At 43.7% G+C, this 19,267-nt stretch overlaps 1 long non-coding RNA gene across 1 annotated transcript in view; it reads right to left on the minus strand.

The window, feature by feature from the left end:
- Positions 1–1,077: 1,077 nt before the first annotated feature.
- The window catches only part of LOC126637116 (uncharacterized), a 32,300-nt gene continuing 14,110 nt past the window's right edge, over positions 1,078–19,267 (minus strand). Inside the window, exons 2-3 of the long non-coding RNA XR_007628202.1 lie at positions 4,652–4,757; positions 1,078–4,068 (exon numbers count right to left, since the gene is read on the minus strand). This is a non-coding gene — a long non-coding RNA (uncharacterized LOC126637116). The remainder of the gene's footprint in view (positions 4,069–4,651; positions 4,758–19,267) is intronic.

Genomic DNA, 19,267 nt, shown 5'->3' on the forward strand with positions numbered 1-19,267 from the left:
TGTGGCAACATGGCACCCCAGAAAAAATTGAGCATGTGTAGCAGGTTGACCCTGGTTGGATGCCAGGTACCCACTAAAGCCACTCTCTCCCTCTGAAACTGGACACAGGAAAAAGAAAAAAAACAACTAAGGATTCACGAGTAGAGATAAGAGCTGGGACAGTTTAGTTACTGATTACCTTCATGGGCAAAACAGACTCAAAGTGGGGATAGTACTTAAATTTATTACTAACAGGATAAGAGCCAAAGAGTGAGAAATAATAATGGCCAGTCTTCGCGAGCGAAGATCCAGGGAAGGTCTTTACACCTTCCAGCCTGCGCATTGGATTTTTTAGGTGAGACACAGTGTGCGCAGAACTGAGCCCACCCTTTAATCCTAAGGTTCATCTGCTGGGGCCAAGCGAGCTTGGACGGTGGCAGCGAGGTCCTCAGGACATAGATGGGTTGCCTTTCAGGGCTAACGAGCTCCATCTGCCCGGGAGTGGCCCTGACCGGGAATCGAACCCGGGCCTCGGCGGTGACAGCGCCGCGCCTTTACCACTAGACCACCAGGGGCTCCGAAAGAGTGAGAAATAAAATAATCTTAAAAGCACCTTCCCCCCACCCCTCCTTCCTTCCATGTTCTCCCTCCTCCCCCCAGCAGTGCAGGAGGACAGGGAATGGGGGTTACAGTCAGTCGTTGTTTCTGCTGCTACTCAGAGACAGGAGTCATTTCCCCTGCTCCTGTGGGGTCCTTCCCATGGGAGACAGTCCTTGATGGACCTCTCCAGCGTGAGTCCATCCCTCGGGCAGCAGTTCTTCATGAAACTGCTGTCCCATGGGTCACTCCTCCACAGGGTGCAGCTCTTCACAAATGAGCTTTACCAGCAAGGGTCCCCCACAGGGGCCACAAGTCCTACCCAGGAAAAACCTACTCCAGCATGGGTTTCCCTCTCCACAGGTTGCAGGTCTCCGGCAGGACCCTGCTCCATCTTAGGCCTCCCACGGGGTCATAGCCTCCTTCATGCATCCACCTGCTCCCTCATGGGCTTCTCCATGGGCTTCAGGTTGGTCTCTGTACCCTGATGGTCCTCCATGGACTGCAGGGGGACAGCCTGCTCCAACATGGTCTTCACCACGGGTTGCAGGGGCCTCTGCTCTGACACCTGGAGCACCTCCTCCCCCTCCTTCTGCACTGACCTTGATGTTTACTTTGTTGTTCCCATGTTCTCACTCTGCTCTTCCTTGGCTATAATTTCTTCTGCGCAACAACTTTCTGTTCTTAAATATGTTATCACAGAGGCGTTACTATTACTCCTAATTGGCTTGGCCTTGGCCAGTGGCAGGAAGTCCATCCTGGAGCCGGCTGGCATTGGTTTCACAGGACAGGGGAAGCTTCTAGCAGCTTCTAACAGAAACTACCCCTGTAGCCCCCCCCCACTACCAAAATTGAGCCACAGAAACCCACTACAGTGAGACAACATGACTCATTTCAAAACTAGCCTCATAAAGACCTGGGTCAGACAGTTGGTTATATCATATTCCCTATCATGCACCAGCCTCTGGGCAAGTTGAATGGTACAATGGACTGTTAAAAACTACCTTGAAAGCACTGGGTGAGGGAACCTTCAAACATTGGGTCTATATTAAGCGAAGGACACCTGGTTAGTTAACGCTAGAAGCTCTACCAATTGAACTGTGCAGACTGTGGGAACTTGAGGTAAGTGCAGACGGCAACAACAAAAAGATGCTAATTCTCGGCCTGGTGAGGCAGATCTGGGTAACTTATCTGGACAAAAATTCCAACTGTGGCAAACTGTGAGAAAGGAAACAACTGCTTACACACATGCCATCCCAAGTTATGGGAACAGCACCTATGCTCCATGGATACCTGGAACTTGGACTGTATAAAGGTGATACCCCCGAAAAACTACTCTGGGACCCCACCACTGAGAAAACCAGGGTGAAAAAGGACCAGCAGGACACTGAGGAATCAACAGGGTGGTGGTATCTTTCTACCTCATCTATCTCTCTCACTTTGTTTTTCTCCCCCCCTCTCTTCTCTCTCCCATTTCTTTCCATGTCTCTACCTCACATTTACTGTTAAATAAAATCCTTACTATTGACTTCAGCATGTGGTCTTGTTTGCACCTTAATTCAGGCAGAAGCATCTCTTTATACATGGATCATAACATTATTTTGGTGCAGCAAGCAGGGTGATGTTCTCTGACCCAAAATACCTTTGACAATAGTAATTTCCCTCTGTGGGAAATCTTGTGTAGTTCCTTCTGTGTTAACTTTTGCAAACTTTGCCATGAATTCCCTCTGAGGGAATTTGTGATTCCCTCTGTGGGAATTCTTGGAGAAAATGGCTGTCCTGTATTGCCAGTGCAAAGAAAATATTTTGTTGTCCTTTCTTGGAAAATTTTTTGGTTGCCCCTCTAACCCAGGGGTGGAGTTGGCATGAGAAAATTGGGATAGTGATAAACTGGTTCCTCAGAAATCTGAAGATGAAATAATACTATCTTTACAAGATTCGGTGAAATTGTACTATCAGTTAAATGAGGAAAATGAAAAAAGGCTGAAGGCAGAGGCATTGTTTGCTGCTGGGTTTGAAAAGAGGCGGCAAGCAGAGACATTGCTTGCTGCCGAGTGTGATAGCATTGAAAGGCTTCAGGCGGAGCTTTGGATGGCACATAAAAGAAAGAGAATCTTATGGAAAGAATTGCAGGATGTAGAAGGCCTAACATTCTCAGAAATACGGTCTCGTGACTCAGACCTTTTGTGTTCAGTGGAGGAGTTGGGAGATGGTGAGCGAGTCTATTGTTCTGATAAAGAACAAAATCTAATGTTTGCATTGACATCTAATGATAAGGAAGTACAATTACAACCCCTAATTAAAACTGAAACCACAAATTATTCCCAGGGTCAGTAAACTGCTATGAAAATTGTGCTGTGTACTGCTACCACGTCTGGCCATAAATCAGGCAAGACTGAAATCAAGTCAGTACTAATACAGTGGAATGCCAAGAGCTTAGGTATGCTTCCCGGGCAGCAAAGAGTTAAAATCACTGGAGTAAATGAAGTAAGAGTTATCTGACAAAGTGTTGAGGTTAATTTACGGATTCCAAGTGAGAAGTGGAAATCTGTTAATCTTAACCCTAAAAGAAACTCAGAGATTCCATTCCCTAATTCTGGTGTATCACAGTGCTGGATTTTTGTTGCAGTGTAAAATGAAATTTCTGAAGTTATAGTAAATTTGGCTCCACTAACAGCTGCATTATCAAATGTCTTAAATCTAAAAACCACAGTACTAGCATACACGTGTTTCCTGTGCTTTGGCAGTGGCAAGGTAGTCTTACACTTCCTTTCTAACTCTCTTATCTGGCCCATAACAATGCTTCACCTTTAACTGCTCCTATGCTAATCAGAGGAGACCCCGATACAGAAAAGCGGCAAAAATAAACTCCTTAACACAAATTTGTAGGTGTTAAAAAGCAGGCATTCTTTATTTAGTGATTTTTTTTTTTTTGTGATTTGTTTGTGTTTTCATTGAGAGCGCCTTGTTGGGAGACCAAATATTAGTAGGATTATATAAGACAAACCATTTTATGTATTGTTAGTTTGATTTTTGCAGAGTTCACTTTTTTTATGGAAAAAAAAAAGCTTTTACTTTTATCTTATGGATGGATAATTTTGTTTCAACCAATTGAGAATTGAGAATCAAATTTAGACTGGGAGTTGGTACAAGAATTTATGCATATTTGGAATCATACAAATATGATATCACATATTTACATATTACATACCATAGTCTCAGTCAGTGGTAAAGCAGAAAACAGCTAAACTCTATATAAATAAATTCTTTATTTGTATACAAATTCTTCATTTGTATTTCTTTCTCATAACATAATGAAAACAAAGCAGGACATGCACACATGAACTATGAACTTATTTGTTTTAGTTTGTTCTAAAAGGGTTTTCTTCTATCTTGTTTTTATTTATTTTTATATTGTGTTTTGTTTAATCTATTCTTCTACTGTTTGAAAATGAAGATGGAAGAACAGTAGGTTTTATAACAGTCACCAGCCTATTGAAAAAAGTGAAAACAATTTTAATTTACAGTTTCAGTTTCTGTGAAGATTTAAGAGAAAACATTTGGGAAATGCTTGGGAAAACATAGTTAAAAGATAACATATTTAGCTGAAAGAATATAAAGGCCACAGTTAAACACATAGATGTCACACTACTGTAAAGAATATAAATGAATCTTGCAAATCCAAATCTTCTCTCAGTGACAAGAAAACTCAACACTCCTCCTTCCAAAAGGACATGTACTAACTGTCTGCAACAACTATCCTTTATGGGGAACTTTCAAAGAAAAAATTAATCATATTGTAATAATGACTCTAAACCATACCCATTGTTAGTGAGTGATAGCCATCCTGACATCAAGTGCTAAAAAAATCCATACCCAGTCTCCTTAAAATTTAACAATTCTGGAGGAAAGGAAGTTTCTACAAATGCATATTATGACTTTTATAATTTATGGAATTTTACTCTAGTACTTATATAACAGGAGTCTGGAAAAAGATACAGATTTTTTTATTTAAGGATGGCTATGATTAAATTAGGGAAAAGGATTTTATACAACAAGGTTTAGGATAGTTTACCTGCTTCTTAATTCCATAATCATCACATGCTTCAGCTTTCATTTTTTCAATCTTTTCTTCTTGCTGTTTTGCTTCTTTTTCATACATAACTTTTTCTTTTGCCAATCTGCAATTAAACCAAGTGATTGTGTTAATATAGTTCAAATATGGTAAAAAGTTACAGAATTGAAAACAAAAGAAAAAACCCTGAAAGTTGCAGCCCTATATGATAATACACAGTTTTATAAAAAAAAAGGTTCTTAACCACTGCAAAAAACTGCATCTAGGAAGTGCTGAATTTAGCTATAATGTATAATCTTATAAAAATAATTTCAATTAAAAATATTTTTAAAGATTTTATGTGGGTTTATCCATATAGAATATCCTAAAAAAACTATATACCAGTACTTAATTTTAAATACATAATAAAAACAGATAGGAAGCTGCGTTGTAAATTGGGATGTCTGCTAATAGACATTAGTTCAGAGAAAGCTTTTTATCTCAAAAAAAGTTGTTACATCATAAGTAGCCAAAAAAACCTTAATATTAAGATGTCTGCAAAGGTAACACTCTTCCCATCAACTTCTAGATCACCATTTTCCAGACTTTCTCATCACCATCCAGACTCTGGTAATAAATGATGGACATAATTTTAAAAAAAAAATTATTATGTGTAAAAAAAAAAAAAAAAAAGGAAAAGCTCCTTCATGTTCACAACCTATGATTCCAAAATGGTTTGTTTTGGGTTTTCTTCCTGATCACAACTCCATGTCATGCCATTAAATGCAATATTTCCCATACTAGTTTTCATACACAATAACGAAAAGTAAAATTCCCAAATAACACAGTAGTCTCATAGTCTTGTGTTTTCTAGAGTATTTTCTGCATTTAACTTGATGCTGGTTTGAGAGTTATAGACAAAAATTTTATAATTTACATTAACACCAATTTTCTTTATTACTTATTTTTCAAAGGGAAAATAATCCATCTTTTAATCCCAGTAATGGACTCATATTTGGGAGTACCATGCTTTTTGCTATCAAGTGTAGATTCAAGAAGAATGCAAGAAATTTTGAAGGTCAGAGGGGAATATTAAGGAAGTCTAGTCTGCCGTTCTGCAGTAATTTTTACATTGCAATTCCATTATTAGGTTTAATTATTTTTTGTTATTGAAATTTTGCTACATATGTTCATCATGTATATGTTTGATTATATAACACTAGATTCCAACCAAAACACCCTTCAGTATCTGGAGAATGATGAAGTAATTCCTGATTAACTAACTCAAGACCAAAACAAACATTGAGATGGTAGTGCAAACCTGGGAGCAAGGAAAATCTTTCCCCAAACAAAAATAAGCCTATATCAGATCAGCCTATATTAGATAAGATTGTTTAAGAAGAACTCATCAACCAAAAGAATATAATCAGATGCAAGAATCAAAGAATATTATACAAATGAAAAGAGAATAAAAGTCTTGTAGAAAGTTTCTTGGTCACATTAGCACATCAGAGCAATTACGAATTAAGTAAGAATAGCTCAGTAGGTACCAGAAAAAGCCAGACCATAACTTGTTGCATTTCAAATACACAGACCATATATAGATGGAAAAACTTGCAACCATAATAAATACTGCAGGTGTAATTTAAGCAGACATTCCACAGTGTTGTATGAAATATAAGCTACAGTACCTTTAACTTTTAACTGCAAGAATTCAAAATCAAAAAAGTAAACAATGTATATTACCTATCATAGTGTAAAAGCCCCAGACTCACTTGACGAGTTTCTTAAAAGGGCTTAGGTTTTTTTATACCTGAGGCAGCGCATGGGAGAAATGCAACAACCTTCTCAGGAGGTTAAACAACAAACTTTTACTGGTAAACTTTAGAAAATGAGGGTACTTTGCAAATTTTAAAGCAAACATTCAATCGAAATAAAGCATTTCACAAGGCATTGAATTAGCAAACTCTAACGCAACTTTAAGTTACCCAGATTTCAAGAAGAGGAAATTAGGAGAAGAAAAGAAAGAGAGAGAGAGAGGGAGCAGAGAAAGATTAATAATCACCTCTTGAATTCCAGCATGATCTCAGCTGCTATAAAATCCAAATGGTGGGCCATGACCACTTGTGTCTTTGTGCTATTGCTTTTATCTGTTCTGGTCTCTTGGGGCCATCCCCCCAGGTGGGGCTTTCAGTGTGCCGGTGGCTAATAGCCATTCTGTAGCTAGACTAGAGACTTGAGAGGCAGGGGGTGTGGAGCAGTGTACCATCCCATCTTGGCAGAACTTGCCCTGCCCCCCCCCCCCTTAGTTGTTTTGAGCCAGTAATCATTTTCTCCAGTCCCTCACACAGTTATACTTGTCTGTGCTGGTTTTCACTGAGATAGGGTTAATGTTCTTCACAGTAGCTAGTATGAAGCTGTGTTTTGGAATTGTGCTGAAAACAGTGTTGATAATACAGAAATGTGTTTGTTATTGCAGAGCAGTGCTCACACAGCATCAAGACCTTTACCGGTCCTCATTCTGCCCTGCCAGCAAGTAGGCAAGGGGTGCACAAGAAGTTTGGAGGGGACACAGCCAGGACAGCTGACCCTAATTGACCAAATTGAAAATTGAGCAGCTGCAGAAACAGTTACAGGAAGAAAAGAAGAAAAAACAAAAACTGGAAGAAAAGGTAGAGGTGATGCTTAAGCAAGGTGTCTATCCACCCAGCATTGTACAGAAAACTAATTGTATCCCCTGAAGAATGGGGTAGAAACATATGGCATGATCCCTGTGATAACAAACTAGGGAAAATTTATTATTTAATAAAGTAAAAATAATTTATTCTCTAATAAAGAATGGGCAACCAGTGAGGAGGCATCAGTGGCAGTAGTGGCAACTGAGGTAAGTCCAGGGGTGAAGGTTAAATTGAGCTGTACAGGGGAGTTCCTGAGCTTAGGGACACCCAAGCAGCAGCCCAGAGCCCTGTCAGGACCCAGAAGCCCTCCCGAGCCAATCAGTCAAGGAGGGGGAATTGCCAGGAGCACTGTAAGAGATTTAAACAGCTCTAGGGAGCAAGCGACCAGGGTGGACAAACAGGATGTGGTGCGGCAGTTTGTGCGGGCAGGGCATGCAGGGAGGGTGCTGCAATCTGCAAGTAGGTCCACAGCTCAGGTAAGTGCTAAGTGCTCTAGGTCTCTGCCATAATGGTGGGCACTCGCCTTAGAGCCAAAGCCTATGTGTCTACTGAGACAGCCCCTGAGAAGTCTGATGCTTCTACCCAGAGAGAACTGGTAAGGAAGGAGATGTCAGTACAGGTCGTAGCTTGCAATGGATGCCCAGATACTTCTGGAGAAAAGGCTAATACCTGCACAGAGTGTGCACAGGTTAATGACCTGTTGCGGTAGGTGGCCAAATTACAAGAGACAGTTAATAGGTTGTGCAGTATTAGAGAGGCTGAAATGGAGATAGATCCGTGGCTTTGGAACCATATACCTACAATGGATACCACTGAGCCTGAGACAGCTTGGACCCTGGTGACCCACAAAAGCAAGGCTCCAATTCAACCTCCACCCTCCAACATCCAGACCAAAACCAAATATTAAGCTTTAAAGACTCTAGACATCCATGAGCAAGGCCAACAATGAGAAGCTGTACCAGCAGAGCACAGTGGTTTATCATAAAAAGAAATATTCAGTGGGTGACTCTCTATTAAGGGGCACTGAGGCTCCCAACTGCTGGACTGATAGTCATGAGAAGTATGCTGCCTACTGGGAGCTAAGGTCCATGATGTTGCCAAGAGGCTACCCCAACTTGTCAAGAGCATGGACTACTACCTACTACTACTTTTTCATGTGGGTACAAATGATGCCACAAGCCAAAAAATGGGAAAGATCAAGGAAGACTTTAAAGCCCTGGTGATGTAGGTGAAAAATATCAGTGCCCAACACATCTGCTCATGTATCCTACTGGTCAGAGAAATGGGGACAGCCAGAAGCAGATGCATAGTACAGATCAATGTCTAGCTTCGTGGCTGATGCCATCAAGGCTTTGGCTTGTACTTTAATGATTGTAGCCTGTTAGGGAGGGATGGGATCCACCTGTCTAAAAAGAGCAAGAGAATCTTTGGCAGTAGGCTGACCAATTTGACAAGGTGGGCTTTTAACTGAAGGACTCGGGGGATGGGGTCCAAAGTGGCAATGCTCATGTCATGGCTTTCCCCTGGGGAGTAGGCCATGCCAACCAGAGCAGTCACAGATGTTCCTTGGCTACCTCTCAAGATGAGAATCATAGGACTAACCACAGCAAGGGTGTGTATGGCTATGGAGAATCCTCTTACACCCCTTCTAAGGAACCTGCATGCTTGATTATCTCTCTGAAGTGCCTGTACACAAATGCTCACAGTATGAGAAATAAACAAGAACCACAAATCTATGTACAGTCCCAGGGCCATGATCTCATTGCAATTACTGAGACATGGTGGGATAGCTCATGACTAGAATCATAGAATCATAGAATCATAGAATCATAGAATCATAGAATTAACTGGGTTGGAAGAGATCTTTGAGATCATCGAGTCCAACCCTTGATCCAACCCCACTGTGATTACTAGATCATGGTACTCAGTGCCACATCCAGTCTCATCTTAAAAACCTCCAGGGACGGTGAATCCACCACCTCTCTGGGCAGACCATTCCAATGTCTGATCACTCTCTCTGTAAATAACTTCTTTCTAATATCCAACCTAAACCTCCCCTGGCAGAGCTTAAGTCCGTGCCCTCTTGTCCTATTGCTGATTGCCTGGGAGAAGAGACTGACCCCCACCTGGATACAGCCTCCTTTCAGGTAGTTGTAGAGAGTGATGAGGTCACCCCTGAGCCTCCTCTTCTCCAGACGGAACAACCCTAGCTCCCTCAGCCTCTCCTCATAGGACTTGTGCTCAAGTCCCTTCACCAGCCTCGTTGCTCTTCTCTGGACCTGCTCCAGCACCTCAATGTCTTTCCTGAACTGAGGGGCCCAGAACTGAACACAATACTCCAGGTGTGGCCTCACCAGTGCTGAGTACAGGGGCAGAATCACTTCCCTCATCCTGCTGGCCACACTGTTCTTGATGCAGGCCAGGATGCCATTGGCCTTCTTGGCCACCTGGGCACACTGCTGGGTCACGTTCAACTTCCTGTCAATCAGCACCCCCAGATCCCTTTCCACCTGACTGGTCTCCAGCCACTCTGTCCCCAGCCTGTAGCACTGCAGGGAGTTGTTGTGGCCAAAGTACAAGACCCGGCACTTGGCCTTGTTGAACTTCATCCGGTTGGAATCGGCCCAACTCTCTAGCCTATCCAGGTCCCTCTGTAGAGCCCTCCTACCTTCCAGCAGGTCGACACTCCCTCCCAACTCGGTGTTGTCTGCAAATTTACTAATGATGGACTCAATCCCCTCATCTAAATGATCAATAAAGATGTTAAACAGGACTGGGCCCAGCACTGATGTTGTCATGGATGGCTGTGTCCTTTTTTGAAAGGACAGGTCAGCAAGGCAAGGTGGTGGAGTTGCTCTTTATGTGAGAGAGCAACTGGAATGTATCAAGCTCTACCCAGAGAGAGACAAACAAGTTGAGAGCTTATGGGTAAGAATAAGGGGCAGGCTAATATGGATGGCACGGTTGTGGGTGTTTACTAAAGGCCACCTGATCAGGAGGAGGAAGTTGATGAGGCTTTCTATGGGCATCTGGAAGTAGCCTTGTGGTCACAGGCCCTGGTTCTCCTGGGAGATTTCAACCACCCTGATATTTGTTGGAGGAACAACACAGCCCAGCACATACAGTCCAGGAAGTTCCTTCAGATAACTGAAGATAACTTTGGATGCAAGTGGTGGAGGAGCCAATGAGGAAAAATGTATTGCTGGACTTTGTACTGTTGCCTAAAAGACTGCGGAGAAAAAGACTACAGGCCAATTTAGTGTAGGAGATAAGGAGAGCAAATCTGAAACTCTAAGGCATCAGTACAAACAAACCAGGAGAGACTAATTGAAGATGTGAAGATTGGGAGCAACCTCAGCTATAGTGACCATGAGATGGTGGAACTCAGGATGCTTCATTGAGGAAGCAAAGCAGTAAGCAGGACTAGAATCCTGAACATTCAGGGAGCTAAATTCGGGCTCTTCAAAGACCTACTTAGAGGAATCCCATGGGTTAGGGCTCTAGAAGAAAAGGGGGTCCAAGAGAGCTGGTCAATATTCAAGAATCACTTCCTCCAAGTTCAAGACCAGTGTATCCCCACGAATAAGAAATCGGGCAAAGGGGGCAGGAGAGCTACATGGATGAGCAAGGAGATCCCAGTAAATCTCAAATGGAAAAAAGAAATTTATGGGATGTGGAAAAAGGGACAGGCCACATGGGAGGACTGTAGGAACATTCTCAGGGTATGCAGGGATATGACGAGGAAGGCCAAGGCCCTCTTGGAATTGAGACTGGCAAAGGATATCAAGGACAACAAGAAGGGCTTCTACAAGTACATCCGCAGCAAAAGGAATATTAGGGAAAATGTGGGACTGCTGCTAAATAAGATGGGTGTCCTGGTAATGGAAGACACAGAGAAGACAGAATTACTGAATGCCTTCTTTCCCTCAGTCTTTACTGAAGAGGACGGTCCTCAGGAGTCCCAGACCTTGGAGGTAAGAGAAGAAAGCTGGAGAAAGGAAGATTTCCCCTTGGTCATAAAGGGTTGGGTTACAGATCAGGTTAGAGATGTTAACACCCATAAATCCAAGGGCTCTGATGGGGTGCATCCAAGGGTGCTGAGGGAGCTGGCAGATGTTTCTAAACCAGTCTCCACCATCGTTGAAAAATCATGGAGAACAGGAGAGGTGCCTGATGACTGGAGGAAGGCCAATATTACTCCCACCTTCAAAAAGAGCAAGAAGGAGGACCTAGGAAACTACCAAACCATCAGCCTCACCTGCATCCCTGGAAAGGTGATGGAACAGATCATTCTGGAGGTCATCATCAAGCATGCAAAAGAAAAGAAGGTCATTGGGAGCAGTGTCCCAGTTTAAATGAGAAAAGGGTCTTTTGCTGAGGATGAGTTATGAGAAAAGACCCAAACTCCTCCCTCTAAGCAATTATAAATCTGAAATTAAGAGAGTCTGATTGAAGGAAAAACAAATTATGGAAAAGGAAAATTAACAGCCCTTTATTAAAAGGTATGTGTGTATTAAGAGAAACATGAAAAAAACCCAAGTAAAACAACCAAACAATACTCCTATACCCACAAATAATCCCCTTCAAAAAACAAACCAATAAACAGGCAAAGGGAAAAGTAAACAGTTCAAATTTGTGCCCTTTGGTGCAATTCCAACCACAGTCAATAGGGGACGCCGTTGGGTCACTGGAGACGCAGAGCTTGTAATGTCCTGTGCCAGTCACCAGGTGGCGCTGTGGGATCACTAGAGATGCAGAACTTGTAATGTCCGGTGCCCGCCACCAGGGTATGCCGGAGAAACCAATCCAACCAAAAAAAACACTGGACCTTCTTTCCCTTCCCCCACACTGGGAAAGGGGAGAGGGAGAGGGGAAAAGGGGCCAGACAATTTCACTTACTCCGGTTGGTCAAAAACTGCTCTACCCAGTCCTTTCTCTCTCTCTCTCTCTCTCTCCCGGGGGAGCTCCGTGCTCAGGGAAATGGTGAAAGGGAAAAAAGCAAAAAAAAAAAAAAATGCCTCCAGGGGAGAGAAAACCAACAGTTGTTATCCGATGAAAACTCCAGGCAGGGCCCCCCGCTAGCCAACGGTTGGGAGCAGAGAGCAGCAGTATGCCCCTCTCCAAGGTTCTCCTGCAGCCCACAGCCCAACCCACCACACACTCCTCCTCCCCCGTTGCCCAGGAGATGAGAGAAAAAGGTAAACATTAACCTTTCATCTCCCCCGTTTCCTAGGAGACTAATTTTTCAGCCATTAACTAGTTCTTTTGTACTCTTAAGTGTTTATCTGATAGGTCTTGATGGCTTCTATGGCCAGGGGGGAAGGGAAAGAAAAAATTCCTTGCTTAGCTGAACCATGACAAGCAGTCATCATGGATTCACCAAGGGAAAATCATGCTCAACCAAGCTGATAGCCCTCTATAATGACATGGCAGGATGGGTTGACAAGGGGAGAGCAGTGGATGTTCTCTACCTTGACTTCAGCAAGGCTTTTGACACTGTCTCCCATAACATTCTCATAGGTAAACTAGGAAATATGGGTTAGATGAATGGACAGTAAGGTGGATCAAGAACTGGTTGAATGGAAGAGCTCAGAGGGTCATGATTGTCAGAGTAGAATAGAGTTGGAGGCCTGTAGTCAGTGGCATTCCCCAGGGATCAATACTGGGTCCAGTCTTATTCAACTTGTTTATCAACAACCTGGACAAGGAGATAGAATGCACCCTCAGCAAGTTTCCTGATGATACAAAACTGGGGAGAGTGGCTGATACACCTGAAGGCTGTGTTGCCATTCAATGGGACCTTGATAGGCTGGAGACTTGGGTGGAGAGAAACCAAATGAGGTTCAACAAGGTCAAGTGTAGGGTCCTGTGCCTGGGGAGGAATAACCCAAGTACCTGTACAGGTTGGGGGCTAACCTACTAGAGAGTAGTTCTGTGGAGAAGGACCTGGGAATCTTGGTGACGATGATCTGGCAGTGTGCCCTTGCAGCCAGGAGGGCCAATAGTATCCTGGGATGCATCAGGAAGAGTGTGGCCAGCAGGTTGAGAGAGGTGATCCTCCCCATCAACTCGGTCCTAGTAGGGCCACATCTGGAGTATTGTGTTTAGTTCTGGTCTCCACAATTTGAGAAAGACAAGGAGCTGGAGTCTGGCCTGTGGAATGGTCACTGAAAGATACACAAAATACAATTTTGGGAATTGGGGGTACTGAAATACTTAAGCAGAGTATGCATGTTTTGCTGGCACATAGTCTGGAAGGACAAATAGCCTGGTTTCAGCCTTTCATTTTGAACACTCCAATATCCCTGTGGGGACGAGATTTGTTGGAGCAGTGGAATGTGCAGCTTGTGACTCAGCCCGCAAATTTATGCTAGTGGCTGCTGATAAACCTCCCTTGCTGAAATTGACATGGTTAACAGGTTGTAGTGGGTTTCTTTGTAAACAGCATTTCCTCTTTCAGTTTAGGAAGCTGGACTGGGTCACCTGACTCATACTGACCAAAGAAATATTCCATATCATGTTAGGTCAGTTCAAATATAAAAGAGAGAAAAGAGAAGGAAGTTCCTTCTTTCTTCTTCTCGATAGCTGAACAGACAGGGCAGTTGACTTCTTGGAGGAGGGATGGTCCGTTTTGTGTGGGGAAGTATTTGTTGTATTTGTAGTGTTTGTAGTGTTATTAGTTTAGATTTTTTCCTTTCCCTTTTCCCTTCTCTGTGTGAATATAAACTGCCTTTTTCTTAGCAAGTTTAGGTTTTATGGGGTTTTATGTTGGTTTTTTTCTCTTCCCTTTCCCTGGGTGTGGTGGAGTGTGTGTGTGTTTGGGTGGTTTCTGTGGACACCTGGCGGTCAGCCAAGGTCAAACCACTACAGTTCTTTTGGTGCCGAAACCTGGGAGGGACTGCCAAGAGAGGCAGTGGCTGGATCAAATCCACTGCATTTCTAGGTCCCCCTATGGGGAAGTCATGAGTATTCTGAGATAAGGATGATGGTAACTGAGAGAAGTAACAGGCAAAACAAGACTGAACAATGTTAGAGAATGAAATGACCGTGGGGAATTTTTGCTGTAGTTGTGGTGAAGGTACAAGGGGTGGAGTTTAGTATTAAGGTGATGCTATTTTGATTTTTAGTGGGGGAGTTTTCATTATATTCTGTTTATTGAAATTTGTATGCTAAATGTGGCATTTAAAATTCTTAAATATGTGATACAGAGAAGAAAGGGGTGCAATAATGTCATGGGTTTATGCAGCTGGGTTTTAGTAGCAGGGGAGCTATAAGGTGGCTTCTGTTAGAAGCTACTAGAAGCTTTCACTGTCCTATGAAAAAGCCAATGATAGCCAGCTCTAGGAGGGACTTCCTAGTGCTGGCCAAGGCTGAGTCAATGAGATGTGCTTCTGTGATAACATATTTAAGAACAGAGGAAGAGAAGGTTGCTTGGGCAGAAGAAATTCCAGTCTGGAAGAACAAGCAGTCACCAAGGTCAGAGCAGCTGGAGTGGGGGAAAAGGGCGGGGCCTTCCCCCCCTCCCCCAGAAGCAGAGCAAAGACTTAGAGTTGAAGCCCCTGCAGCCCATGAAGGACCTTCGGGGTATAGAAACCCTCCTGCAGACTATGGAGGAGTCTATGCTGGAGCAGGTAGATACATGAAGGAAGCTGTGAACCCCTGTAGGAGGCCCAAGATGGAGAGAAGTCCTGCTGGAGACCTATGGCCTGTGGAGAGGGAAGCCCATGCTGAAGCAAGTTTTCCCCAGTAGGACTTGTGGTCCCGGTGGGAGACCCATGTCAGTACAGCTCAACCCATGAAGGACTGTACCCCCTTGGGGAAGTTGTCCATGGGGCAACAGATTGAAAAGAACTGTTGCCTGAGGGGTGGATGGACTCACTCTGGAAAGGTCTATCAAGGGCTGTCTCCCATGGGAGGGAGCCCACGGAAGCAGGGGAAGGACTCGGAGTTGCAGAGAGCCCCCTGTAGCCCATGGTGAAGACCATAGTAACACAGGTGTCCCCCTGTAAACTATGGAGGACCTTCGGACAGCAAAGAGCCAACTGCAAAAAGCTGCTGCCCGAGGAATGGACTCAAACACCACGACTGCAAAAACCCCCCTTCTCTGTCCCCCTGCACTGCTGGGGGAGGGGAGGGAGAGCTGAAAAAGAAGGAGGGGTGGGAGGGGAAAGTGTTTGAAGACTATTTCTTACTCTCTTAGTTTTTACTTTGTTAGTAATAAATTTAACTTATTCCACCTCTGAGTTTGTTTTGCCTGTTAACAACTGCCTTCTTTCAATCCTTATCTCTACTCATGAAATTCCTCTGTGTTTTTTTTTTTCTCTCTTCTGTGGAGTTGCAGAGGGGAGGAGGGTGGCCCTTGAAAGGAGAGAAGCTCATTCAGGCAGATAAATTAGTGCAACAGCAACTGGATGTGGGGCACTGTCATAAGTTTTTGTTTTTTGTTTTGTTTTTTTTCCCCATCAGTTTCTGGTAATTTTTCCACACCAGATGCCTGGCTGAGGGTGGAGTTTTTCAGATTTTGGTGATTGCTTGGTATAGACCTTAATGACTGTCTTGTTGATATGCTAAACAACTCCTCTAGACAAAAGGTAGCAATCTTTTGTTTCCCTCTAGCCGAGGTCAGGGGTGGGGGTTTGGTATTCTTTTTTCTCTCCCTGGGGGTGGGGGGAATGGTGGAGGAGGAAAAACTCCACTCTGGGGAAGGCGAGTTTTTCTCCTCAGGAAACAGCACTTTACTTTCTGCCCAGACTCAGGAAGGGTGTGTGGAGAGACCCCAGACTCCAGGGTTTCTCTTTTTTTGGTCAAGTCACCTATCTGCCTTAGGCCCCAGCTCACGTCCGTTCCCTCATGTGCTGTTCTGCCTATGGCCCAGACTTGCTTCGAATTTCATTGAAGAAGCTGATTGCTATCTGTGGAAGAACTTGTGAGGGGAAAGCTTGTTTTTTTCCCCCTCCCCCACTTTCCCCTTCTCTGTGCCGGTGGCAGCTCGCACCCATTGCGGAAGTTCAAAGGAACATTACCTACCCCCCTTCTCCTTCCCCTTTTTGGTTGAGGGGAAGTCCCCATTTTGCTGCCTCCCACAGACCGGAGCCCCACACAGAGGCTGCAAGAGCCCAGCAGTTCCCCCTGCTGACCAGTAGGGAGCAGCTACAGCCTCTGCTCCTCCAGTGATCCAACAGTGCCCCCTTCTGCTCGTGGTTAGAATTGTGCCAAAAGGCAAAAAGTACTGAACTGTTTTTGGAGGGAATCTTGGGTGCAGGATTGTTGTTTGCTTTTGTTCTTTTGTTGTGCTGCCTATGCACATATATAATTTAATAAAGGGTTGTTATCTTTTCTTTCTCCATATTTCCTAGACTGGACCCTCTAATTTCGGATTTACAATTGCTTAGAGGGAGGAGCTTGGTCTTCCTCATAACTCCCCCTCCTTAGAAAACACTTCTGTCTCATTAAACTGAGACAGGCACATAGTTCCATCTACTAGTCCTTGGAATACTCCTATTTTTGTGATACCAAAAAAGGAATGGTAAGTGGCAGCTGTTACATGATCTCAGAGACATCAATGCTATAATGCAGCCTATGGGACCGTTGCAGCCAGGGGTTCCTGTCCCAACCCTATTACCTAGAGATTGGGTCCTCCCTGTCATTGATCTTAAAGATTGTTTTTTCACAATCCTGTTACATCCAGTGCACATTTTGCCTTGTCTTTGCCTGTGATTAATAATGCAATGCCCATGTAATGATTTCAATGGGTCGTGTTACCACAGGGTATGGTGAATAGTCCTACAATGTGCCAAGCTTATGTGGCAGCTGTGCTAAAACCCATCAGGGAAAAGTATAGATCTTGCATTATTTACACTATTTGGATGACATTTAAATATGTGCTCAGTGACAGGATCAATTAAACTTAGCATTGAAGGAGCTATTGCAGGACTTGCATGCTACTGGGTTACAAATTTCTGCCGAAACAGTCCAGACATGCCCACTGTGAAAATATTTAGGCTGGATATTATCCAAGCAGTCTGTCATGCCAGACATTAACTCTAAAACCAGTGGTAAAGACGCTGAATGATTTACAGAAAGTGTTAGGTACAATCAATTGGGTTTGTCCGCTTCTAGGCATCACTACACAGCAGCTAAAAAGTCTATTTGATTTATTAAAGGGCAATAGTGATTTGACATCACCACGCACATTAACGAAAGAAGCGGAGGAAGTGATATGCTTTGTTAGTCAGCAAATTGCTTTGTGCAAAGTGGAGCGGGTCAAGCCTGACCTTCCCGTAAGATTGTTTGTTTTTCCTATGGCGATAAACCCTTCCGCACTGCTGGGGCAGCTTGACAGGCACAGTGTCATACATTTAGAATGGATATTTTTTCCACATACTCTAAAGAAAGCAGTAACCCTGATGCAAGAACTATGTGCTGAATTAATTAAGCAGGGAAGGTATCGGTGCCAACAGCTTATGGGATATGATCCTGTTTGTCTGCATTTGCCTCTCATGGTCAAAGATTACAAATATCTGTTGCAAAACGCAGAATGCTTTTAAATTGCTTTAGCTGATTTAGTGGGAAACATTTCTTTTTCCTTGCCAGCAGATAAATTGTTGCACAGGCTGGCTCAGTTACCTTTAACCCTGAACGTAATCTTATCACCTGTGCCTATCCCAGGTGCAAGAAATTTGTTTATAGATCTGGAAATATGAAAAAAGCCGTCACTGCATGGCACGAAAAGGGGATATGGAAGCATGCTTACACTCAAGAAAATAGTTTAACGCAGCAGTATAGGCTGTAATCCTTGCCTTTTCTCTCTTTGAAACTGCGGCAATTGTTATCGCTGATTCTCAGTATGTGGTGGATGTTCTACAAAGGATTCATTCAGCTTGTCATGGTTTTGCTTGTTCTGGAAAACTAAGCAGGAATTTTCCCTTCCCCCTGCCCACTGTGTGAAAGGGATGTTAAATAGGCAGGTTGGCTTTGCCCTTGGCAATGGACTAATAACAAAGAAGAGGTTAGCAGAGCCACGTTTCAAGTTGACGGCCCTCAAGAGTCTGTGGGGAGGGGTGAGGAGTTCTTTTTACTTTTTTTCTCCTCTCCTGGGAAACGGCACGGGACTTCATTGTTGCCTGAGCTGGAACAAGATCTGGGTGGCAGGAGCTCCGAGGTGTTCTCAGTCTGGTTGCCCGGCTAACTCAGTTCTACCCAGCCCAGAACCTGCTTGGATTTTAGTAGGAGAGGAACTATTCAGGAAGGAGGTCACCTTCTTCCCCTCCTCCGTTCCCGTGGGTTTTTTTGGCAGCACTTCTCATGCACATCAAAGGAAAGGGGAAGCCATACGGTCCAGCTGGAGACAGAGTGAGTTCCTGTTGGGAAGAACTTTTTTTTCCTTTCCCTCCTTTTTCCACTTTCCCAGTGAGGGGAGGGAAGACCTCCATTTTTGGTTTCTCCAGCACACCTGGGGGCCTCCCCACATGGCAACCACCAGTGATCCAACAGCGCCCCCTGCTTACTGTGGCTAGAATTGCGCCAAAGGGAGCAAACTGAACTGTTTACCTTTTTTTGTTTGTTTGTTTTGAAGGGCATTATTTTGGGGTATAGGATTATTGTCTGGTTGTTTTGTGTTCTTTTGTTGTTCTGCCAATACACATATATCTTTTAATAAAGGGTTGTTATTTTTCCTTTTTCCACACTTTCTCAATTGGAGCCTCTTAATTGGGTCTTCCTCATTACTCATCCTCAGCAAAACATTTGTGTCTCTAAACTGAGACACAGTTCTGCTGAAGGAAATAAATCAGAAAACTCTCTGAACTGTTTGTTCAAACCAAGGCCCTTTTAGAAAAACTGACAGCCCTATTCTTTATTTTGCACATTCGCAGCCACACTTCTCTTCCTGACCCTATTATGGAAGGGAATGCAGTTGTCGATCGATTTATGGTGGCAACTTTGCATTTTGATTATGCAA

The sequence above is a fragment of the Myiozetetes cayanensis genome, unplaced genomic scaffold (genome assembly GCF_022539395.1).
Source record: "Myiozetetes cayanensis isolate MyiCay16 unplaced genomic scaffold, myiCay2020 scf141, whole genome shotgun sequence".
NCBI lineage: Eukaryota > Metazoa > Chordata > Aves > Passeriformes > Tyrannidae > Myiozetetes > Myiozetetes cayanensis.